The sequence below is a fragment of the Schistocerca nitens genome, chromosome 4 (genome assembly GCF_023898315.1).
Source record: "Schistocerca nitens isolate TAMUIC-IGC-003100 chromosome 4, iqSchNite1.1, whole genome shotgun sequence".
In the NCBI taxonomy this organism is placed as follows: domain Eukaryota; kingdom Metazoa; phylum Arthropoda; class Insecta; order Orthoptera; family Acrididae; genus Schistocerca; species Schistocerca nitens.
In genome coordinates this window covers 914,910,227-914,936,756 of record NC_064617.1, presented here as the reverse complement: position 1 = coordinate 914,936,756, position 26,530 = coordinate 914,910,227, and the positions used below count along the sequence as shown (strand labels likewise).

At 42.9% G+C, this 26,530-nt stretch overlaps 1 long non-coding RNA gene across 1 annotated transcript in view; it reads right to left on the bottom strand.

Moving 5' to 3' along the window:
- LOC126253510 (uncharacterized) overlaps window positions 1–26,191 on the bottom strand; it is a 104,804-nt gene extending 78,613 nt beyond the window's left edge. Inside the window, exon 1 of the long non-coding RNA XR_007545988.1 lies at window positions 25,875–26,191. This is a non-coding gene — a long non-coding RNA (uncharacterized LOC126253510). The remainder of the gene's footprint in view (window positions 1–25,874) is intronic.
- Window positions 26,192–26,530: the final 339 nt, after the last annotated feature.

Below are 26,530 nucleotides of genomic sequence, written 5' to 3'. Positions count from 1 at the left end.
AACTGCACACCCCTCACACCATTACAGACGCTGCACCAGCTTGAATAGTCTCCTGCTGACATGCAGGGTATACGGTTCCAAGAGATTGTCTCCATACTCGTACACGTCCATCCGCTCGATACAATTTGAAACGAGACTTGTCAGATCAGGCCTCATGTTCCAGTCATCAACAGTCCAATGTCGATGTTGACGGGCCCAGGCGAGGCGTCGCGCAGTCATCAAGGATACACGAGTGGGCCTTCGGCTCCGAAAGCCCATATCGATAATGTTTCGTTGAATGGTTCGCAGGCTGCATGGTTCCGCAGCAATTTGCGAGAGGGTTGCTGTACTATCACGTTGAGCGATTCTCTTCAGTGGTCGTTGGTCCCGTTCTTGCAGTATCTTTTTCCGGCCGCAGCGATGTTGGAGGTTTGATGTTTTACCGGATTCCTGATATTCACGGTACATTCATGAAATGATAGTACGGAAAAATTCCCTCTTGATCGCTACCTCGGAGATGCTATGTCCCATTGCTCGTTCGCAGACTGTAACACCACGTTCAGACTAAAAAAAAAAAAAAAAAAAAAAAAGGCTCTGAGCACTATGGGACTTAACTTCAGAGGTCATCAGTCCCCTAGAACTTAGAACTACTTAAACCTAACTAACCTAAGGACATCACACACATCCATGCCCGAGACAGGATTCGAACCTGCGACCGTAGCGGTCGCGCGGTTCCAGACTGTAGTGCCTAGAACCGCTCGGCCAACCCCTGCCGGCCTTCAGACTCACGTAAATCTTGATAACTTGCCATTGTAGCAGCAGTTACCGATCTAACAACTGCGCCAGACACTTGTCTTATAGGCGTTGCCGACCGCAGCACCGTATTCTGCCCGTTTACATATCTCTGTACTTGAATACGCACATCTGTACTAGTTTCTTTGGCGCTTCAGTGTAGTTTCGCCATAGATGATAGTCACATTTTCGACTGTCGTATACATTGTGAAAGTCTCAGTATCTTTACTAACAAGTCATCTGATTGCTACAGCAGCAGAGCACAGACTGATTTTCTTCAAGCGCACAGATAAACACAAGAACCAAACCTGACTTACGTGTTTCGTTACATTTGGTACAACAGGCCAGGTGTTTGTGGAACCTCTTCTCCTGACGGCGGGACAGTGGTGTGCGGCACTGTTATCTTGACAGTGTGTGATCAAGTCCCATACATGGTATGCCGTTGAAAATCATAATTTTAGATAAAATTATTGGGAACAGCAATCTTTCAATAAAGGAATATTATTAAAAAACGGTCTTGATCACACAGTCATTTATTAAAAATGTGAACAGATTCGGCCTCTGGTTGTAGGCCATATTAAGATAACGCTCCATCTGGCTGTCGATGATGACGCTTGGGAAGTTTATAGTTCCATTAGAAAGAAACGAAGTCGCTGTCGTAATTCTGCGATTACAAACGATAAAAATTACTTGAAAACGTCAGGAAATTCGCCATACTATTCGCTACAACGTGGCGAAAACAACACCTCGATGTATTTATTAATACCGGATATACATTCTATGACAAAAAAAATCCACTTCGAAGGAATAATCCGAATGCGATGGAAATCGGTAGATGTGATATATATGTAGACAGAAACAAATGATTGTAATTTCAGTGAAAAAATTGCTCTAAGCACTATGGGACGTAATTTCTGAGGTCATCAGTCCCCTAGAACTTAGAACTACTTAAACCTAATTAATCTAAGGACATCACACACATCCATGCCCGAGGCAGTATTCGAACCTGCGACCGTAGCGGTCGCGCGATTCCAGACCGTAGCGCCTAGGAACGCTCGGCCACCCCGGCCGGCATTGTAATTTCAGTAAAACTGAATGAGTTATTCAAGAGAAGGAGCTTTACAAATTGAGCAAGTCAATAACGCATTGGTCCACCACTGGCCCTTATACAAGCAGTTACTCGGCTTGGCATTGATTGATAGAGTTGTTGGATGCTCTCCTGAGGGTTATCGTGTCAGATTATGTCCGACTGGCGCATCAGATCGTCAAAATCCAGAGATGGTTGGAGGGCCCTGCCCATAATGCTCCAAAATTTCTCAACTGAGAAGAGATCATGCCACCTTGGTGACCGATTTACTGTTTGGCAAGCAAGAAGACAAGCACCAGAACCTCTCGGCAATCGTGGGGAGCATTATCTCGCTGAAGTATAAGCCCAAGATGGTTCGACATGAAGGGAAACTAAACGGGGCACGGAAAGAAATGGCACCAAAGACCATCACTCCTCGTCGCCAGGCGGTAGGCAGATAATAGGCAGGCTTGTCTCCCACCACTTTTTGGGGCGTCTCCAGAGACATCTTCACTGTTCATCGGGCCCCGTTCGAAGTGGGGCTCATCACCGATTACAACTGTACTCCAGTCATATAGATTTCAGGCCAAAGAAGTTTCTGGAGACGTCCCAGACGATGGTGGGATAGTGCAGGGTGATACTATTCTCACACAACGCGCCTGTCGCGCAGGGCAGCCTATATGGCTTGTGTTTAAAAATATTCACGTCAGTATCTCCTTAACTATTATAGACTCCCCTCCCCCACTCCCCTATGTTGGTCGTCTCAGGACAAGAAGTTTGTGTGCCAAATTTAGTCCACTTCGCTTCAGAGGCCTGGAAGAAGGTCCCAGCATGCATAGATATTCTGAGCTTTCTGTATTTTAAGACTAGCCTTTTCCCTGCGGCTTCACCTGCATACGTGTATGTCACGTACACACTGATAAGCGAAAACATCACGACCACTTGCTTAATAGCTTGTTTGTCCGTCTTTGGAACGAAATACAGCATTGATTCTGCGTCTCAGGGATCCGAAGGTTTGTTGGTAGTTTTCTGGAGGTATGTGGCATTAGATACCTACCCACAGGTCATGTAATTCGCGTAAATAACGGGCCGCTGATTTGCGTACGCGGTGATGGCTCCCAATAGCATCCCAGATGGATTCCGTAGGGTTTACATCAGGCGCACTTGGTCGTCGAGACATCATCGTGAGTTGCTCCTCAGACCACTGTAGCATATTCCTGGCTCCGAGAGATGGACAGTTATACTGCTGAAAGATGACATAGCCGTCGGGGAAGACATTAATCATGAAGGAACGCTGGTGATTCGCAGCTGTCAGGGTGTCTTCGATTACTACCATAGATTCCATGCAGGCGCAGGAGAATGTCTTCCATAGCATAATGCTACTCCGCCAGCCTGCACCCAAGGGCGCTTCATGTTTCGAGCCGCCGTTCATCTCGATGACGGCGTTTGTGGAGACGACCATCGACCTAGTGTAGCAAAAATGTGGCTCACCTGAAGAGCCGACACGTTTGCATTGATCGACGGTCGAATCCCGATGGTCTCGTGCCTACTGCAATCGTACTTGACGATGTAGTTGGGTCAACATGTGAACAAGGGTGTGGAGCTCCATTTTCAACAATGAACAATGAACAGTGTGCTCAGAAACACTTGTACGTGCACCAGCATTGCGCTTTTTCGGCAGAGATGCCACAGATCACCATCTATCCTACTTTACAGAGCAGAAAAGCCTCCACACCGCAAATTCTGTGAGGAGTCGTGGACGTCCAACCATTTAGCTCCTAGTGGTAGTTTCACTGTCCTACCTCTTTCTGTATGAAGCTTACGACAGTAGCACGTGAACATTATACCAAATTCGCCGTTTTCAAGGTACTCGTTCACAGACTCTGCGTAATAATAATCTGCCCTTTGTCAAAGTCGCTTATCTCACTGGATTTCCCTATTTCCAACCCGTATCTTCGTTTAGCCGTCGGCACACGGACCGTGCATCCGAACGTTGAGCGTTGAGCGTGCCGAGTTTCCGACGTCATAGCGTGGAATAGCACGCTCGGGAGTCTTTCGGAAAGTGCAGAGCAATATCTGGCATGTCAGATATTCTGAGCGTGTGTTGAGTGTTGATCAAAGAGATGGCACGACGCCATCTACGTCACACGCACGCTGTCTCCCTTCAGTACAGAGTTGTGAGGCGCCATATTGGCATTCATTTCAAGCCTATATGTATATATGCCGTTTCTGAGCACCCGCAAATTGAGAATCACTGCAAAACCCGTAGTTACGTGTGTCATTCGTTCCAATAAAATAATGAGAAACATCACATTCGTTGCAAAAGAATTATTGTAACTTGCGTATTATGAGAGTAGGCCATTTGAAGGCAGCGACACACTGAAGATCCACGCAAAACGCATTGTTCTTGGTACAATTTGTTATAATTAAATTTCAATCAGCAACATATCTACGATTAAGGTTTTCAGGAAGTAGTAACACAATATGATTAGATGCAGAAGATGAGATGTTGGTTTAACGTAATGTATAGCGTCACTGTCCTATATGAAATTATTTGTTGGGGTGGTGGTTCGAGTTTTGACACTTCCAGATTTTTTTCCTGAAATTCGCGATTTAATTAGGTTCTGATACTTTATTATTAGTTTAATATAAATATATACTATAATATTTGATGTTATGTAAATATAAGTTCACCTGTTTTTGAGGGGTGACTTTGTTCGATTGGCTTAATCTACAGGATAGCTTACGCTACTTGTATAAATATATTTTGCTCCTTTTTCTTTTACGCTTCGTAATTCACGTGTTGCAAAGATTCTGCTACTAGGTAGCAACAGTGATCAAGTAAGACTGACCTTGGGGTTGTACTAAAATGTGGAAATGATGAAATAATGTTTATCTTATGCGGAGAAGTATATCAAATTTGTAATGCACTGTTTGTAATGGAACTTTTATAAGCCTGTGTCCTTGTTGATTGGATTTAGTACTTTCCTTTTCGTGGACGGTGGGGGAAATGTGCGTTTTAATAGAGCAAATGTGGGAATTTTACGCGCGCCCCTTGAGTAAACAGTGTGATTTACGAACTAGGAACATCCCTCAACTTCCGCTGGAGTGCGTTGCGATCGCGTATACCACGTTGGGGCCCACGTACCGGATGCACGAGTCGCATCGTTCCTAAGCGTTCAGCAGCACGTTGAACTCGGCACGCTCAACGTTAACGTTCGACAGCACGGTCCGTGTGCCGACGGCTTTATGGTGATCCCTGGTCCGTGCCTGTCCCGTTTACATACTTTTGTTATCGCGTCATGTGCCCGCAACGCCACATGGCGTCATCGAATGTCATGGTGGGCAGTGGTCCTAATGTTTTCGCTTATCAGTCTAACGTGCACATCTCTTCATCCATCTCCTATTTTCCCCTCTCTGCTCATAATCACCTTGCCTCCTTATCAGTCCATCTCCTCCTCCCACCTCTCAGTTTATCTCCTCTTCTCCCCCCTCTTTCTGTCCATCTCTTCCCTCCTCCTTCTGTCCATCTCATCCTCCCCTCTTTCTGTCCATCTCGTCTTACACCCTCTCTCTCTCTCTATCTGTCCAGCTCCTCCTTCTCCTCCCTCTCTTAACATATACTCCAGCCGCCTCTCTTCCTACCTATGCCTCTCATCCCCCTCACCCTATTCATTACCTCCTGCAGCTGTAAGCAATCGTCGATGCGTCCAAACTATGCAAGAGCCCTCAATAGTTCCCTGTGGTACTCATTTTACTCTTTATATGTCATACCTTTACTCTCAAATTGGACACCTAATCCATTGTAACTATTTTATACTTTTATTAATTCCAAATAATGGCTTTCAGCTTTTATTTTTAAAAGCATGCAGTTGTAATTCTGAGACAAGTCAGAATGTAACTATTTTAAGCCGAACCAAGTTAACAGATTTTTTTATAATATTGCGACACGCCCAATTTCCCATGACGTCATTGGGCGTAAATTTTTTAAAACTCACTTGACTTTGTTGCGTTGTTTACTTTTAGCATTGTATCTGAAAAAAATATGCAATATAATTTTGAAATACACCAGATAACTCTTTTAAGCTAAATCATGTCAACAGTTTTAAAGTATCGGACTGTACAATTTTTATTAATACGACAAGCTCATTTTTCTGATGACGCCATTGGGTGCGATGCTTCTTTAAATCTACTTAACTTCTACTGTTTTTATCGTTTGACGTTGCCTCTCTACAGCATAACGTAAGTTGTTTATTATTTCTGCAATTGTACTGTACATGTACACTATGTGATCACAAGTATCCGGACACCCCCAGAAACATACGTTTTGCATATTAGGTGCAGTGTGCTGCCACTTATTGCCAGGTACTCCATATCAGTGACCTCAGTAGTCATTAGACATCGTGAGGGAGCAGAATGGGGCGCTCTGCGGAACTGACTGACTTCGAATGTGGTCAGGTGATTGGGTGTCACTTGTCTCATACGTCTGTACGCGAGATTTCCACACTCCTAAACATCCCTAGGTCCACGATTTCCGATGTGATAGTGAAGTGGAAACGTGAAGGGACACGTACACCACAAAAGCGTACAGACCGACAGTCGAAGAGTGTCGTAACGCGTAATAGGCAGACATCTATCCAGACCATCACACAGGAATTCCACATTGCACCAGGATCCACTGAAAGTGCTATGACAGTTAGGTGGGAGGTGAGAAAACTTGGATTTCATGGTCGAGCGGCTGCTCGTAAGCCACACATCACGCCGGTAAATGCCAAACGACGCCTCGCTTTGTGTAAGAAGCGTAAACACTGGACGATTGAACAGTGGAAAAACGTTGTGTGGAGTGAAGAATCACGGTACACAATGTGGCGATCCGATGGCAGGGTGTGGGTATGGCGAATGCCCGGTGAACGTCATCTGCCAACAATAAAATTCGGAGGCGATAGTGTTATGAGGTAGTCGTGTTTTTCATTGAGGGGACTTGCACCCCTTGCTGTTTTGCGTGGCACTATCACAGCACAGGCCTACATTGATGTTCTAAGCACCTTCTTCCTTTCCACTATTGAGCAATTCAGGGATGGCGACTGCATCTTTCAACACGATCGAACACCTGTTCATAATGCACGGCCTGTGGCGGAGTTGTTACACGACAATAACATCCCTGTAATGGACTGGCCTGCAGAGAGTCCTGACCTGAATCCTATAGAACACCTATGGGATGTTTTGGAACGCCGACTTCGTGCCAGGCCTCACCGACCGACATCGATATCTCTCCTCAGTGCAGCACTCCGTAAAGAATGGGCTACCATTCCCCGAGAAACCTACCAGCACCTGATTGATCGTATGCCGGCGAGAGTGGAAGCTGTCATCAAGGCTAAGGGTGGGCCAACACCATATTGAATTCCAGCATTACTGATGGAGGGCGCCACAATCTTGTAAGTCATTTTCAGCCACGTGTCCGGATGCTTTTGATCACATCATGTATCTTCCTGTAAGTCTTATAGGCTGTGGGTCCGCGTAAAGGAAAAAATCGTAGATATTACAATGGTTACATGTTCCCTGCGTAACTTTATGTCACAAGTTAAAGCAAGTAACCCCTCATACTTCCCGGGGATCGACAGATATATCTCAGCTGCTATGTGAGGTCGGCCGTTGTGGCCGACCGTTTCTAGGCGCTTCATTCTGGTATCACGCGACCGCTACGGTCGCAGGTTCGAACCCTGCCTCGGACATGGATGTATGTGATGTCCTTAGGTTAGTTAGGTTTAAGTAGTTTTAAGTTCTAGGGGACTGATGACCTCTGATGTTAAAGGGGGTAGGACGTCAAACGGGCCGTCTTGGAGCAAGAGAGACACCACAGGGCATTTTAATTTCCACCGTCTATACTTTTACGAATAAATTCAGCATGACCAGGAAGGATTCAGGATTCACAATCATAGCACTGGAAGTTCAAAAAAATAACAGAATAAAACAGAAAACAGAAAAAAATTTTTACATGTGAAAGTTCATCATTTGTACACTTTATCGGCTGCGTTTGTTGCTATAGGTACACGTTTCTTCATAAGTAAGAGAGATTCTTCGGTGAATTTTGCACAGCATACAAACCATACTTACAGGTGTATGAAACTCTAGAAATTTATGAAAAAATGAATGTGCTGTTACATTTTAAACTTTATGTTTAGAAAAAACTCAAATTTTATAGTTAATTATCTCAATGTTTACCACAGTTTTTAATAGATTGAGAAAATTCTACTTATGAAGAAAAGTGTACCAATAGCAACAACTGCAGCGAATGGTAAGTGAACAAAAGGTGAAATACAAATGTAAAAAAAATAAATTATTTATGTTTTTGAACTTCCACCACTATAAGTGTAAATCCTGAATCCTTTCTGGTCATTCTGACAAAGTTTTATGAATTTATTTTTAAAAGTATAGACATTGGAACTTAAAAATTCCTGTGGTGTCTCTCCTGCTCCAAGTCGTCCCGTTTGACGTCCTACCCCTCTTAAGTCCCATAGTGCTCAGAACCATTTTTTTGCTATGTGAGTTCACTCCAGTTGCTACATACTGTTTCCTATCTGACCTAAAATTACGAAACCAGTACCATAACTCTGGCGATTGTCCATAGGCTAGCAATTCGATTAGAAACCCTTTTTGAGGAACAAAACTATAGGAACATGGAATGCCCTTGAGTTCTTCTGTGTTTGAGTGCCGATAACACTCGTCAGACAACAAGCCTTGTTTCACAAGAATATTTTCTCACATTCGTGAAACTAAACGCTAGAGAGATATCAAATCAGCAACAATTTCCCAATAAGTAGACTAGTAGTGTCTGATTCTGTGCAGTGTGATGGTTCCAGCGAATGACAAAGCTCTGTTTGGTGGTACGGTAACAAAAACCGGAACAAAGAGCTGGCCACTTAGAACCCGGCGTGTCGGTGGGCGGACTATTTTGGGCCGGTGCGTGGCTGGCGCGTGACGCGCCACTTTGCAATGCCAACCGGTGCGTGCCAGCGTCCGCCCACACACACACACACACACACACACACACACACACACAGACGCCTGCCCGGGGCCAGGGCGTGGCGGCCCGTGCGCCCCTGCCGGCCCGCGGTAGGCTGCCCGCAGCACACGCGACCTCCTGCACGGTCCGCCCTAACGTCGCATCCGGCAAGAGACCCGTACGCTCGTGGCTCTGCCGTCTGCAGTTACGAGGGCCGTTCAGTAAACAATGACACACAGTTTTCTTCTCAGGACGTTTGGGGACAATATCAATCAACATTTCTTTTAGATGTACCATTCCTCCACATGAGTTCCATCGTGTTCTATGGCCATATGCCAGTGGCATGTAAAAGTATCTATCCTCTCGTGGTAAAAGCACTTGTCCTTGCTCATAGCCACGTTTTCACTGCATTAATAACACTCTAATCATCTTCACGTGTTCCACGGTGTAATGTAACGGACTACTGAAACTACCGATACCACCGGCTGGCGAGGTGTGCGGTGCCGCCAATCAACTTGAAGGAGCAAGTGAACTTTAACTACGTAAACATAAACATATTATTATTTTTTACAAAACTATTAATATGAGTTATATTCCCACAGAACTATATTATAAACACTTTTCATTTTTCATACTATGTTTTTCATATTTGTATACGTGCGATGTGTAAAATATTGATATACAACCAAGGTTGGCAGTACTGCACAGTTTGTAAGCTCTGTGAACAGGAGCCGGTGGTAGGCGGGTGTAGAGACAATGGGCAGTTGGTTTTGAGACGTCTTGTAATGCTTTGAGAAAGTCAAGAATAGAGGGAACGAAATGATGTATTGGAAAAGCTGTTGCATTGAAAATTATTGTACATCGTCACGATCAGCATTTATAAAATAAAAGTTGGAAGTTTAAATATGTGTCAGTTCTTACGCAGCAGAATACACACCCTGGACCTCAAATTGATTTAACAAACAGCGGATGGCGAGATTCATCACTGGACCACGAACGTGCTACAACGACCAATAAAGGTAAGAAAGTTATATTACTCTAAATTCAAATTGTGATGATACCTTTCTTTCTCCATGTCTTCAACCCTGTATGTACTCTGTTGTTAGAGTGAACAGCGTGACGTGGACTTGTGGTCGACTAGGCACACCAGGGAGACCACACAGGTTTAAAATGATAATTTGTAACTTAATATACTACTACTAATAATAATTAATATTTGTCTCTCTGAGAAAGAGGTGCATTACAACGGGGAGAAACCTGAAGTGGGCGAAACCGATGGAAGTCTGAGGGCGCCAGGTCTGGACTGAATGGTGGATGAGGCAGTGATGTCCTTTATATTTTGGCAGCGTGTCCCACGTTCTGAGATACATGCGTGGACACGCATTGTCGTCTTGAAGCATGATATCTGTTGGATTCTTTTCAGACTGAACACGTCAGAAACGGCTCTTGAGTTTGTTCAGAGTCTTCACGTACGTCTTTAAACTAATGAGTGTCTGTTATGGCAGCACATCCATGAGAATAACACTATCACTGTCTCAAAAGAGTGTCACCATGACTTTACCAGCAGAAAGACCTGCCTTAATTTTCACCTGTTTTGGTGATAGTGGGCGGTACCGCTTTAGTGGCTACCTTTTTGTTCCTGGCTCAAAGCGCCCAGGTTTCGTCACTTGTAACAGCGCGTGGCAGAAAGGCCCCTCCACTGACCTGAAACTGCTCCAGTACTTCTTTGAATCTGGTGGGCTGTTGTGAACATTCGTGGAGCCCTTCTTGAGGGTACTTTTGAATATCCAAGAGTCTCTGTCGTTGGAAACGCGCTTCCAAAGCTCACCGACAGCTTAGCGCCAATTTCCGACTTGTGATACGCCCATCTGCACGAATAATGGTACGATTCACCATTTCGTGACCGGTGACTGTCACAGGACGTCCAAAAATAATCGATCAAGTAGCTCAGTTTCTACACTTCCTGGCGCTGTACCTACCTTCATCCATCGCCCAACAATAGTTCAATTAACTGTATCCTTACCATGTAGTGCGCACTATAATTTGTGAATGTTCACAACGATTTCTTCTTCCGCAAAAAGAATTCAATTACAGCACGTTCCTTCTAACGAGTTCCTTGATGCTTTACCAAGGCACAGCCATCTGTCGGAATTGTTCGAAATTTCGCACATATGCAGCAGAAATGTCAAATTTGGAGCATGTAAAGAGACGTTTCGCTAGAGATATTTACGCCTCTAAAAAACTTGATGCGTTATTTACTGAATGACCCTCGTATTCTCATAACTGACGAAAGGGTGAGGCTATGCGAAGGACCAGCCTCATGTCTCTACACTACAAGATTCTCTCATGCCAGATTGTTGAGCGCTATACAAGAAGGAAGAAAAGATAGAGGGGCCAAAAGCGCCTTCCATCACACACCGTAAGGTTTCTTGCGCAATGGTGACGTACGAGTGCGTCTAAAGGTAATAGGAGTATTTGCAATATCGCATGTTTGTTAGTCCGATATGCGCGATTTTTCTTTGTTATATTGGTGAGAAAGTTAGTTAAGTATCTACACAGGGTTAGCTATACCGGCTATTTAGACGTCAGGTGTCAAAAAATGCACATGTTTTGGTAGTATCGGCGGTTATTTATTTTGTATAAAAATGAATCACAGAATTTGTATTAAATTTTAGTGTAAGAACGGAATAAAATGCAGCAAAGTTTTCTAAATGTTAACTACTGGTGTTGGTGAATCTCCTGTGAGTAAAATAAGGGACTACGAGTGGTAAAAGCGTTTCGAAGAAGGCAGTGAAGACGTTGAAGATGACGAAAGCACCAGCACTTCATCAACGTATGAAATCGTGGAAGAAGTGGAAGAAACTGTTATGAACCATCATCGAATCACAGTCAGAGATGCCACTGATAATGTTGGTATATTATTGGTTCATGCCATAAAATTTTTTCTGGTGTTATTGATATGTGACATGTTTGAGCAATATTGTTGAATTTCGAACAAAAACAGCGACGAATGCAAGTTGTTCAGGAGTTGCTAGATGAAGTCAGCGAAGATGCAGATCTAATATAACGTGTAGTAACAGGCGATAAAACAACAGGTGGCGTGTTTGTTGCTGTTAGAAGTAGTTGATCTTGTCTCGAAATTGAAGTAGATAGTTCCTGTGAGTTAGTATGGGCAGAAGCCATTGTTGGAAACCGGAATAAAATAATAATTGGATCCTTTTACCGACCTACCAATTCAGATGAAACAGTTGCTAAAAGGTTATAAGATTCAAACACATACCCGACTCATACAATTATAGTTGATAGTGACTTCAATTGACCCTCGATATTTTGGCGAAAATACATGTTTAATTCCGGAGATACGCATAAAACATCATCCGAAATTGTGCTAAACGCAGTCCCTGAAAATTATTTCGAGCAGTTAGCTCATGAGCCTACGCAAGTAGTAACCGGTTGTGAAAACACACTTGACCTCTTAGCAACAAATAATCCTGAGTTAATAACGAGCATCAAAACGGATACAGGGATAAACTAAAAATATACCTATTCAGAAAAGCAGATAAAAATTAACTTGACGCCAACCTGAGAGACAATCTCCGCTCCTCTCCAAATTAATATGTGTAGACCAGATGTGGCTTGAGTTGAAAGAAATAGTATCGGCAGCAATTGAGGAATTTATACCAAATAAATTAACAGACGACGGAGCTGATACTCCTTGGTACACAAAGCGGGTCAGAATACTATTGCAGAAACAACGAAACAGAGATGCCACATTTAAACAGACGCAAAAACTCCAAGATTGGCGATCTTATACAGAAGCTCGAATTTTAACGCGGTCTTCAATGCGAGATGATTATAATAGTTTTCACAACGAAACCTTGTCTCGAAACCTGGCAGAAAATCCAAAGAGATTCTGGTCGTATGTGAAATATGCTAGCACCAATAAACAATCAATGCCTTCTTTGCGCGATAGCAATGGAGATACCATCGGAGACAGTGCTGCCAAAGCAAAGTTTCTAAACACAGCCTTCCGAAATGCCTTCACAAAAGAAGACGAAGAAAATATTACAGAATTCGAACCAAGAACAGCTGCCAACATGAGTAACGTAGAAGTAAATATCCTCGGAGTAGTGAAGCAACTTAAATCACTTAATAAAAGCGTCTACTAGTACAGACTGTATACGCATAGGTTCCCCTCAGAGAATGCTGATGCATTAGCTTCATATTTAACAATCATATACAACCGTTCGCTCGAAGAAAGATCCGTAGCCAAAGACTGGAAAGTTGCACAGGTCACACCAATATTCAAGAAAGGTTGGAGTAACCCACTTAATTACAGGTCCATATCGTTAACGTCGATATGCAGCAGGATTCTGGAACATATATTGTGTTCGAACATTATGAATTACCTCGAAGAAAACGATCTATTGACACACTGTCAACGTTGGTTTAGAAAACATCGTTCCTGTGAAACACAACTAGCTCTTTAATCGCATGAAGTGTTGAGTGCTATTGACAAGGGATTTCAGATCGATTCAGTATTTATGGATTTCCGGAAGGCTTTTGGCACTGTACCTTACAAGCGGTTTGTAGTGAAATTGCGTGCTTATGGAATATCGTCTCAGTTATGTGACTGGATTTGTGATTGCCTGTCAGAGAGGTCACTGTTCGTAGTAATTGACGGAAAGTCATCGAGTAAAACAGAAGTGATTTCAAGCGTTCCCCAAGGTAGTGTTACAGGCCCTTTGCTGTTCCTTATCTACATAAACGATTTGGGAGACAATCTGCGCAGCAGTCTTCTGTTTTTTGCAGATGACGCTGTCGTTTATCGACTAATAAAGTCATCAGAAATCAAAACAAATTGCGAAACGATTTAGAAAAGATATCTGAATGGTGCGAAAATTGGCGGTTGACCCTAAATAACGAAAAGTGTGAGGTCATCCACATAAGTGCTAAAAGGAATCCGTTAAACTTCGGTTACACGATAAATCAGTCATATCTAAAGACCGTAAATTCAACTAAATACCTAGGAATTACAATGTTGTGGGGAAGACACAGAGACAGAGACTGCGTTTTATTGCCAAAATGTAACAGACCTACTAAGGAGAATGCTTACACTACGCTTGTCCGTCCTCTTTTAGAATACTGCTGCGAATGTGGGATCCTTATCCGATTGTATTGACGGAGTACCTCGAAAACGTTCAAAGAATGGCAGCACGTTTTGTATTATCGCGAAATATGGGAGAGTGTGTCACTGAAGTGATACAGAATTTGGGCCGGATATCATTAAAAGAAAGGCGTTTTTGGTTGTGATGGAACTTTCTAATGAAATTCCAATCACCATTATTCCTCTCCGAATGCGAAAATATGTTGCTGACACTGACCTGCATAGGGAGAAACGATCACCACGATAAAATAAGGGAAATCAGAGCTCGTATGGAAAGATATAGGTGTTCGTTCTTTCCGTGCGCTGTACGAGATTGGAATATTAGAGAATTGTGAAGGTGGTTCGATGAACCCTCTGCAGGCACTTAAATGTGGTTTTGCAGAGTATCCATGTAGAAGTAGATGTAGAACAGTTGGTCATGAAAATGCTCAAGATTCGAAATCCAGCAGCACATACTTCCTACAGCATTAACCAAAGTAGGTATACATATACATGTCCAAATCTTACCCACCCTCAGGAAACGATGCAGGAATCCCTCACGGTCGTCCTGAGCATTGCCTCTGCATTCCTCCATTATTGCCTTCGATGAGACGGCTTAGTCGTTCCAGTGGAAACGTTTAGTGTCACGAAGACGGTAATGAAGTCGCAGTCTCAGTATTCGTGATACATAACCCCATGGTTCAAATGGCTCTGAGCACTATGGGACTCAACTGCTGAGGTCATTAGTCCCCTAGAACTTAGAACTAGTTAAACCTAACTAACCTAAGGACATCACAAACATCCATGCCCGAGGCAGGATTCGAACCTGCGACCGTAGCGGTCTTGCGGTTCCAGACTGCAGCGCCTTTAACCGCACGGCCACTTCGGCCGATAACCCCATGTTTCCAAAAATAAAGGACACTAAAGAAAAGGACAGCCAACGAGCTGTAGTTCGTAAAGATGCTAAGCATCACAGCGCGAGAGTAAAGAGAGGAAATATTTTTTTTATGTGCGCCTATACCAAAACGCGCGTCCAGCGTTTAAATACTCTAAATAAACACTACGACCCGCTGGGCGCAGATATTTAAAATCTTTGCCGCAGCGCTTGATAGCAAGAAACAGCGAAACAGAAGAAAGAACAATCTGTCTATTGTTAAGAAATATTCTAGAGACTTCATTATCCTTTGTACTTTTGGTCGCCGACATGTTAAGACGTACTACATAGCATTGCTACAAGTTGTATTTTTATTTTCTGTAAAAACTATGTGAAACGACAAACAAACAGTTCGGTAACTCGGGTGGGGATACAATGTACTTACGCACACGCAAGGACATTTAATTTTAAGAAGGAACGGACTGACAAAGCAGCGATTGAAACTCCCTGGCAGATTAAAACTGTGTGCCGGACCGAGACTCGAACTCGGGACCTTTGCTTTCGCGGGCAAGTGCTCTACTGGCAGAAGCAAAGCTGTGAGGACGGGGCGTGAGTCGTGCTTGGGTAGCTCAGTTGGTAGAGCACTTGCCCGCGAAAGGCAGAGGTCCCGAGTTCAAGTCTCGTTCCGGCACACAGTTTTAATCTGCCAGGAAGTTTCATATCAGCGCACACTCCGCTGCAGAGTGAAAATCTCATTCTGAAAGCAGTGATTATTGGACACAAAATAAATATCACATATAAGTCATGCATTTATTGTGTATTTGTCAATGTTTAGACGTTTAAAGCCAATTTGTTCAAAATATATTAATATTTTACGATGCAGTAATTTTCTTCTTATTCTTTTCTTTCACTAACCAAAAACGATGTTGAAATTGAATATGAGCTTCGTTACAGGTTCGCTCTTTATCGCGGTGTCTGGATTGTACTTGGGAGACTACTAATGTGTTCAACTTCCGATCTGTTAATTCCACTAATTGGCTTTCATTTCCATTTTTATATTCAAATAGGTCCCCTAGGTATTTTCATCGAAGATTATGATTGCGTGAAGGCAATCCGGGTCAAAAGTCAATTATTCGCGTAATCAATCCGTACGTCTCCTGACCACAATCGAGAACCGACGGATCGGTGATCAATTAATAATCTCTCTCTCTTTTAAACTTGTACTAATAAACGGCCACAGAGGATAGTCGTAAATATGCAATCCAGCGTTAGGTTGCATTTTATCAGTAAATATTACCAACCAACAGTTACAGCATCAGTATTATTAATAAGCAAGTTCCTAACGCCAGAACTTCCAGAGCTGTGTCTGGACAAGTAAATAAAAATCTTTCCAAGAACAAACATTCCCGCTTTATTTGAGTATTCACTCGCGTCATCTTCGGACACGGTTGTAACCTGTCTCATCTGTACAGGGAGAAAATATTTCCAATACCGTTCTGCGAGTCTCACCCACAGAAAGTTTCAGATCCCAGTCACTGGAACGCTCAAGATTCGAAACCCATCGGGACATACTTCCTACAATATTAATTAAAGCAGGAATACACACACATGTCCAAATCAAACCCATACTCAGGAAACGATGCAGCAATCCAGAATTGACGGCCTGAGCACTGCCATTCCATTCCTCCATTATGTTGCCTCCAACACATCTTTCTAGTGCGGATGGTTGTGATGAGTGCTTATAGAGCGTTGTGCAGTTACCGTGTTGGTGTGGGTGAAGGGAAGGAAGCGGGTGAAAACGGTGGCGGCGCATTTCCCAGCCCTCACGAACAGCACGAGCTTAACGTCGAGCTTAAAGTACCCATCCGACGGACGGATCACTGTCAACCGCGTCACGGGTCACTGTAACGACGTGTGGAATTTAACCCAGGACATTGGCACAAAGTCTGGTGATTACACCCTTCCTGCCAAATTCTCATGCTGAACAGCACCAAGGTTGGATACAGGTACCTCCGAGTCGAACATCACAGCACACGTGCGCGTTAGCGATTTCGTCATGAACACCTCTACTCACGAGCCCCTGCACCTTCGTCCGGCGGAATACGTCGTCCTGGCTAGACTTGCGGAAGCAGTGTAACTTTGTCTTCCAAAAATGTCTCCAACGCAGCTCTGGACGAAATGTTAGGAACGATAGTTCGTGGAGCACGAGCGTACAACCCGAAAGATTCGCCAGCAACTAAAACAGATGGTGAGAGTTCAAATGGTTCAAATGGCTCTGAGCACTATGGGACTCAACTTCTGAGGTCATTAGTCCCCTAGAACTTAGAACTACTTAAACCTAACTAACCTAAGGACAACACACACATCCGTGCCCGAGTCAGGATTCGAACTTGAGACCGTAGCGGCAGCGCGGTTCCAGACGGAATTGATTTTCAGCGGCAGTATAACTGGTGTGAAGTCATCACACAACTGTCATCCACCAAATATTGAGGATTTGCAGCTCAGTTGTAAGTTGTGTGATTATAGCCACAAACTGTTTCGAGACAACGTTACCCTATTTTCAAGTGCTTAAAACTTTTTATGTCATTAGGCCTCGTCACAGTTGCGACTGCACCTCGCGAACGGTGGATGCACTGGTTTCTGATGTTTCATGTGTTATGGCTGAGTTGACAACGCACCTGTGCAGCTTGTTTTTACGTTGTGACGAGGCCTAATGGCATTAAAAGTTCTAAGCGTCTGAAAATGGAATAATGTTGTCCCGAAACATAATGTGGCTGTGATCACACGAATGATAAATGGGCTGAATATCCTAAAATTCCTCCCCCCATGAACCATGGACCTTGCCGCTGGTGGGGAGGCTTGCGTGCCTCAGCGATACAGATGGCCGTACCGTAGGTGCAACCACAACGGAGGGGTATCTGTTGAGAGGCCAGACAAACATGTGGTTCCTGAAGAGGGGCAGCAGCCTTTTCAGTAGTTGCAGGGGCAACAGTCTGGATGATTGACTGATCTGGCCTAGTAACATTAACCAAAACGGCCTTGCTGTGCTGGTACTGCGAACGGCTGAAAGCAAGGGGAAACTACAGCCGTAATTTTTCCCGAGGACATGCAGCTCTACTGTATGATTAAATGATGATGGCGTCCTCTTGGGTAAAATATTCCGGAGGTAAAATAGTCCCCCATTCGGATCTCCGGGCGGGGACTACTCAAGAGGACGTCGTTATCAGGAGAAAGAAAACTGGCGTTCTACGGATCGGAGCGTGGAATGTCAGATCACTTAATCGGGCAGGTAGGTTAGAAAATTTGAAAAGAGAAATGGATAGGTTAAAGTTAGATATAGTGGGAATTAGTGAAGTTCGGTGGCAGGAGGAACAAGACTTTTGGTCAGGTGATTACAGGGTTATAAATACAAAATCAAATAGGGGTAATGCAGGAGTAGGTTTAATAATGAATAAAAAAATAGGAGTGCGGGTTAGCTACTACAAACAGCATAGTGAACGCATTATTGTGGCCAAGATAGACACAAAGCCCATGCCTACTACAGTAGTACAAGTTTATATGCCAACTAGCTCTGCAGATGACGAAGAAATTGAAGAAATGTATGACGAGATAAAAGAAATTATTCAGGTAGTGAAGGGAGACGAAAATTTAATAGTCATGGGTGACTGGAATTCATCAGTAGGAAAAGGGAGAGAAGGAAACATAGTAGGTGAATATGGATTGGGGGGAAGGAATGAAAGAGGAAGCCGCCTTGTAGAATTTTGCACAGAGCATAGCTTAATCATAGCTAACACTTGGTTCAAGAATCATGAAAGGAGGCTGTATACATGGAAGAAGCCTGGAGATACTGACAGGTTTCAGATAGATTATATAATGGTAAGACAGAGATTTAGGAACCAGGTTTTAAATTGTAAGACATTTCCTGGGGCAGATGTGGATTCTGACCACAATCTATTGGTTATGACCTGAGGATTGAAACTGAAGAAACTGCAAAAAGGTGGGAATTTAAGGAGATGGGACCTGGATAAACTGAAAGAACCAGAGGTTGTAGAGAGTTTCAGGGAGAGCATAAGGGAACAATTTACAGGAATGGGGGAAAGAAATACAGTAGAAGAAGAATGGGTAGCTCTGAGGGATGAAGTGGTGAAGGCAGCAGACGATCAAGTAGGTAAAAAGACGAGGGCTAATAGAAATCCTTGGGTAACAGAAGAAATATTGAATTTAATTGATGAAAGGAGAAAATATAAAAATGCAGTAAATGAAGCAGGCAAAAAGGAATACAAACGTCTCAAAAATGAAATCGACAGGAAGTGCAAAATGGCTAAGCAGGGATGGCTTGAGGACAAATGTAAGGATGTAGAGGCTTGTCTCACTAGGGGTAAGATAGATACTGCCTACAGGAAAATTAAAGAGACCTTTGGAAAGAAGAGAACCACTTGTATGAATATCAAGAGCTCAGATGGCAACCCAGTTCTAAGCAAAGAAGGGAAGGCAGAAAGGTGGAAGGAGTATATAGAGGGTTTATATAAGGGCGATGTACTTGAGGACAATATTATGGAAATGGAAGAGGATGTAGATGAAGACGAAATGGGAGATAAGATACTGCGTGAAGAGTTTGACAGAGCACTGAAAGACCTGAGTCGAAACAAGGCCCCGGGAGTAGACAACATTCCATTAGAACTACTGATAGCCTCGGGAGAGCCAGTCATGACAAAACTCTACCATCTGGTGAGCACGATGTATGAGACAGGTGAAATACCCTCAGACTTCAAGAAGAATATAATAATTCCAATCCCAAAGAAAGCAGGTGTTGACAGATGTGAAAATTACCGAACTATCAGTTTAATAAGTCACAGCTGCAAAATAATAATGCGAATTCTTTACAGACGAATGGAAAAACTGGTAGAAGCCGACCTAGGGGAAGATCAGTTTGGATTCCGTAGAAATGTTGGAACACGTGAGGCAATACTGACCTTACGACTTATCTTGGAAGAAAGATTAAGAAAAGGCAAACCTACGTTCCTAGCATTTGTAGACTTAGAGAAAGCTTTTGACAATGTTGACTGGAATACTCTCTTTCAAATTCTGAAGGTGGCAGGGGTAAAATACAGGGAGCGAAAGGCTATTTACAATTTGTACAGAAACCAGATGGCAGTTATAAGAGTCGAGGGGTATGAAAGGGAAGCAGTGTTTGGGAAAGGAGTGAGACAGGGTTGTAGCCTCTCCCCGATGTTATTCAATCTGTATATTGAGCAAGCAGTAAAGGAAACAAAAGAAAAATTCGGAGTAGGTATTAAAATTCATGGAGAAGAAGTAAAAACTTTGAGGTTCGCCGATGACATTGTAATTCTGTCAGAGACAGCAAAGGACTTGGAAGAGCAGTTGAACGGAATGGACAGTGTCTTGAAAGGAGGATATAAGATGAACATCAACAAAAGCAAAACAAGGATAATGGAATGTGGTCGAATTAAGTCGGGTGATGCTGAGGGAATTAGATTAGGAAATGAGTCACTTAAAGTAGTAAAGGAGTTTTGCTATTTAGGGAGTAAAATAACCGATGATGGTCGAAGTAGAGAGGATATAAAATGTAGACTGGCAATGGCAAGGAAATCGTTTCTGAAGAAGATAAATTTATTAACATCGAGTATAGATTTAGGTGTCAGGAAGTCGTTTCTGAAAGTGTTTGTATGGAGTGTAGCCATGTATGGAAGTGAGACATGGACGATAACTAGTTTGGACAAGAAGAGAATAGAAGCTTTCGAAATGTGGTGCTACAGAAGAATGCTGAAGATAAGGTGGGTAGATCACGTAACTAATGAGGAGGTATTGAATAGGATTGGGGAGAAGAGAAGTTTGTGGCACAACTTGACTAGAAGAAGGGATCGGTTGGTAGGACATGTTTTGAGGCATCAAGGGATCACAAATTTAGCATTGGAGGGCAGCGTGGAGGGTAAAAATCGTAGAGGGAGACCAAGAGATGAATACACTAAGCAGATTCAGAAGGATGTAGGTTGCAGTAGGTACTGGGAGATGAAGAAGCTTGCACAGGATAGAGTAGCATGGAGAGCTGCATCAAACCAGTCTCAGGACTGAAGACCACAACAACAACAACATCCTAAAATTGCTTTCATCGGCAGTATTTGGTCTGCAAGGGCGGTGAGGTGGTCATGGCGGCGGCGTAAAATTCCCGACTACTAGACTTTGCACCCGTGTTCTGGAATAAATTCCAAACCTCTCCGTAGCGTCTAGAGGAGTGAGGGCATGGGACACTGTTGATGGCGACCCCTTTGTCAGGTAGAGGCGTTACGTTTGGCTGACCCTTTGTTGTTACTATAGAGAAGTATGTTTATGCGCAACCACCTGATATCATGCCCGGGCTTTCTCATTATCAGCAAGAACATGAACAAGACAACAACACTGCACTGCACACACTTCCATTAGTCACATACTCGACCGTTCCTTTTAACACACTTAACAGTCAGGTTTCCCCAAAAGCGTCAGTTATGAAAAGAAAAAAGAAAAGTCCCTTGCCAGCTCCCGTGCGACACGTCTCATTGTTTCGTCAGATAGAATCTTGTCTGTTTCATGGTCAATTGGGAACTCATGTAATGACGCTAAAAATTTTGAAATTTTGTGACAGTTTCAGTACCAAACGTAGCATTTTTTGAACTATTTGGTGTAAGTTCATATAAATGAATGTTAGACAGGTCGACTGCAAGCTAACAAAAGTGGCAATAAATTGCTGCGGGGAAAAGAAACTAACGACAAACTGGCTTCTAGAAGTTACAAAGAAGCCCAGCAATAAACGATATTAAAGAAATATCAGCAGAAAGAAATGCTTTCAGAATCAAAGTATTAAAACTAAAGACGCTGAAAGACAGAAAGATTAAAATAATAGGCGTTCGAATGTCAGAATCAAGGGAGAAAAGAGGAGTGTTTGAGGGAAAGATAACAACCAATGTGGAATACTTAAAATTAGTGTATAGTCCAGTGTGGCTTAGTATGTAAATGTGTAAGAGAGTAAGTGGCATGCTAAAAGCCCAGTCGTTCTAGGCTAAATCCTCATCCAGACGTCGGATTTTTTTATCTAATGTATCACGTCTTTCGACTCTGACAATGATTTGAAGATGTAGAAATAACAAATCGGACCGTGATTCGGAGCCAATTTGGAACTATTAGTTCCTTATAACTGGTTGGGCATGTCAGTTCAAAGGTCGGAACTAGCCACAGCGTAACACATACAATAGGAAAATTTGAAAATTTGTGGTAAGGTCTTATGGGGTCAAACTGCTGAGGTCATCGGTCTCTAAGCTTACACACTACTTAATCTAACTTAAACTAACTTACGCTAAGGACAACACACACATCCATGCCCGAAGGAGGACTCGAACCTCCGACGGGGGAATCCGCACGAACCGTGATAAGACGCCCCAGGTTGCGCGGCTACCCCGCGCGGCCTCCGATAGGAGGATGATTAGTGAAAGACTGTGATGCTAAGAACAACTAGTTGGGGCAACAGCCTCCATAACTACATCTGCACACGTTCTCGTCAAGCCGCAGCGCTGTGTGTGGTGAAGGGTACGTACTGTATCACCAGTACCGTTTCCGCCAATTCATTTCAAATACAGTATGCGGAAAGAAAGGTTATTGACCACCTGTATGAGCCTGGTTACTTTAAATTGTCTGGGTGACTACGCTGGATTTAAGTTGGAGGAAGTGGTATGTTCCTTGACTCTTTTACGTAAGTGCAATCCGCCACGTCTTTCTTGTAGCGGCTCCCACTGCTGTTGGTCGAGCACCCCTGGTTACTATCACGCTTACTGAAGGAATACGTGACGAAGCTCGAAGGTCTTCTTTGAATTTTTTCATTAATTTAATTTTCTTCGTTAATTTACCTTTGTAACGGTCCCAGACCTTCGAACAGTATTAAAATGTTGACCGAACGAAGTTGAATTACACTTCCTTACCACCACTAAATGTGAATCTGGCGTTAGTCTTCCTCATGAATGTAATTATGTTTTCGCTTCACACTGAAAAGCCCAGGACACACACCTCTAGTTACTTGAAAGTTGCGACTGATAACAGCAGTTGATTGTCCATTTGCATAATCAAACAGCACGGATCCTTTCGTCTCTTTTGGCGCGTAACAGTGCGTTGGTTTATGTTGAAGGGAAGCTGGCAATCTTTGCCTTGGTGCAAATCATCATCAAGTATCTATGAATTTTGTAGCAACGTTGCTTCGGTGCAAAGTAAGTAGAAGAATTTTCGGAATTCGCGAGCAACATATATTTAATAATGTTGCGATTACAGCGCTACTAAAGCGTAGTTACTAAGCAAGGTTTTCCGAAATTTCCACATCAAAGAAGACGTAGTAAATGTTTTAAAATGCAAGTCAAGAACAACTGCCAGCATGACTAACTTTGAAGTAGAGCTATACCCCCGGTGTAGCGAAGCAATTTAAGGCACTTAATAATAGGAAATCTTCCAGTCACTTAGCCGGCCGAAGTGGCCGTGCGGTTAAAGGCGCTGCAGTCTGGAACCGCAAGACCGCTACGGTCGCAGGTTCGAATCCTGCCTCGGGCATGGATGTTTGTGATGTCCTTAGGTTAGTTAGGTTTAACTAGTTCTAAGTTCTAGGGGACTAATGACCTCAGCAGTTGAGTCCCATAGTGCTCAGAGCCATTTGAACCATTCCAGTCACTTAGTAAAGGTAAATCCTCCGACCCGAACCAATTTGGGTCTCCTTAATGATGTAGGAGTTCCATATTTAACAATCCTATACAACCACTCGCTCGGCGAAAGATGCATACCTAAGGACTGGAAAACTGCAGAGGTCACATCAGTACTCAAAAAAGGAAACGGACCTAATAGACTGAATTGCAGACCCGTACCACTTACATTAATTTGCAGTAAGATTTTGGTATATATACTGTGTTCGAACATTATGAAATATTTCAAAGAGAACGTTCTGTTGACACACAGTCATACGGATTCAGAAAATATCATTCTTGTGAAACACAACTAGCATTTTATTCGCACAAAGTAATGAGCGGTATCGACAGGGCATCTCATGTTGATTCCATATTTCTTGATTTCCAGAACGCTTCTGACATCGTTCCTCACAGGAATATTCTAATCAGTTTGCATGCCTATGGGGTATCGTCTCAGTTATGCGACTGAATTCGTGGTTTCCTGTCAAACAGAAAGTGACGGAAAATCACTGAATAAAACATAAGTGATATCTGGCGTTCCCCAATGAAGCGTTGTAGCCCCTCTTCTGTTCCTGATCTATATAAATGATTTAAGAGACCATCTGAGCAGCCATCTTACATCGTTTCCGTATGGTGCTGTCATTCACCGTCTAGTAAATTCATCAGAAGATCAATGTGAATTATATAATGATTCAGACAAGATATACGTATGGTGTGAAAAGTGATAATTGGCCAAGAGGGATAAAAAGTGTGAGGTTCTCCACACGAGTTCTGAAAAGAACCCGTTAAATTTCGGTAAAACGATAAATAACACAAATTTAAAGGGATTACAGTTACGAACAACTTAAATTGGTACCATCACATAGAAAATGTTGTGGGAAAACGAAGCAAAGACTGTGTTTTATTGGCAGAATACTTACAAGAAGCAAAAGTATGCGCTAAAGAGAATGGCAAGACTACATCTGCCTGTCCTTTGTTAGAGTACTGCTGTGCGGTGTGAGATCCTTACCAGATAGAATTAACAGAGGACGTCGAAAAAGTTCAAAGAAGGGCAGCTTGTTTTGTATTATCACGATACAGGGGAGTAAGTGTCACGGATATGACGGATGAGCTGGGATGGCAGTCATTAAAACAAAGCCGTTCGTCCGTTGCACCGAGACCTCCGCTACGGTCGCAGGTTCGAATCCTGCCACGGGCATGGATGTGTGTGATGTCTTTAGGTTAGTTAGGTTTAAGTAGTTCTAAGTTCTAGGGGACTGATGACTTTAGAAGTTGAGTCCCATAGTGCTCAGAGCCATTTTTGAACCGAGACCTTTACACAAAATTTCAGTCACCAACTTTCTCCTGCCCGAAAATATTTTGTCGTCTCCCATCTATATAGGGAGAAATGACTATCGTAATAAAAAGGTAGGATTGAAGATTTGTGTTTAATGCCCCGTCGACAACGAGGTCATTAGAGACGGTCATAATAAAATAAGTGAATTCAGATTTCGCACAGGAAGACTGAGCTGTTCATTTTTCCCACGTGCTGTTAGAGAGTGGAATGATCGAGAAATAGCCTGAAAATGGTTCCGTGAACATTCTGTCATGCACTTGGATGCGAATTACAGAGTAGTGATGTAGATGTGTATGATGTCGTAGATCGTAACTTTACCCATCTTTTACGTTTTGACTTTATGAAATAATCATGTGATATTGTTCATTACTACCGAAGAAGATACGGAAAAATGAAGGTATCTAGTGAAATAAGAGTAATTCGTAGAAATGGTTCGACGAAGAGACCTTTGAAAAGTTTGAAGAATTCTCAGTGGTACCAATATTATTGAAGAAGTGATGCATTAACGAAGAACTCAGACTTCCTCTAATACTAAAGGAGGAAGCGGAGACGTTGAGGATTCAGAAGCGCCACATGCATGTACAAAGAGATCTACAATGAAATAAAGACAAGTTGTTTAAGCTGGAATTTTACGCAATACAATTCTAGAAGTGGAACAAATCGACCAGAACTAAGGAAAACACTAGAGAAAATTTTCGCCACATTAACGTAACTACTTTTTTGAGAACATTCGTCGTAGCAGAATACTGTGCCAAAATAAAGATACTCGTAATTCTTGGTCTGTTCCAAATAACCACGAAAATATATCTTATTCTTACAAATACATCGAAAGTAAAATTTACTAGAGTAAAATCTGAATACGTCAAAATTGAATTCATACGAAAGTGACAATACGGACATAATATTGTTATCCCTAAAAGGTTCCAACACGAACGAGGTCACTTTTTAAGTAGCACTGAGTACTCACGTTTTGCACGAAGGAAAAGACCCACTTCGTCGAAAACTAATCGGCGATTTTGCATAGAGGCGTGTGTAACACTTGTAACGACGTCTCATTTTCCGTCGTAAAACAAGTGATTTTCACTGAACACCTGAGGAAATATAAATAGTTCACGCAGCTGTTAAAGTATACCGCTCGACGTTTACACATTAACTTGAATTGTACGCGTCAGTAACTTCTGCCAAGCTAAGCGTCACACGCAATACGTAACTGCTTAGAACACTCGTCCCGAGCTTTGTTATTGCCACTGGATGCACAACTCACTTGCACGTCGTATCCTTATGGTAGACGGACTAACTATGAGAGGTGACTGCCACTTCTGTCTGTGCGTAAACGCACGGCTGACGCAATTTTCTGTCGAAACAGTGTCATTCTATTGAGTCATCCGAGGCTAACAGAGCACCAGGTAGTTTAACTCTTTGAGATATGGTGGTGTGAAAATCATACCATCTCTTCTAAATTTTCTCAGAAAACAAAATAGTGCTCTACCTTCTTAATCAAAATTTTACAGATTGATTTGTGGAAGGGGACCAAATAGCGAGGTCACCGGTCCCATCGGATTGGGGAAGAATGGGGAAGGAAATTGGCCGTGCCCTTTCAAAGGAACCATCCCAGCATTTGCC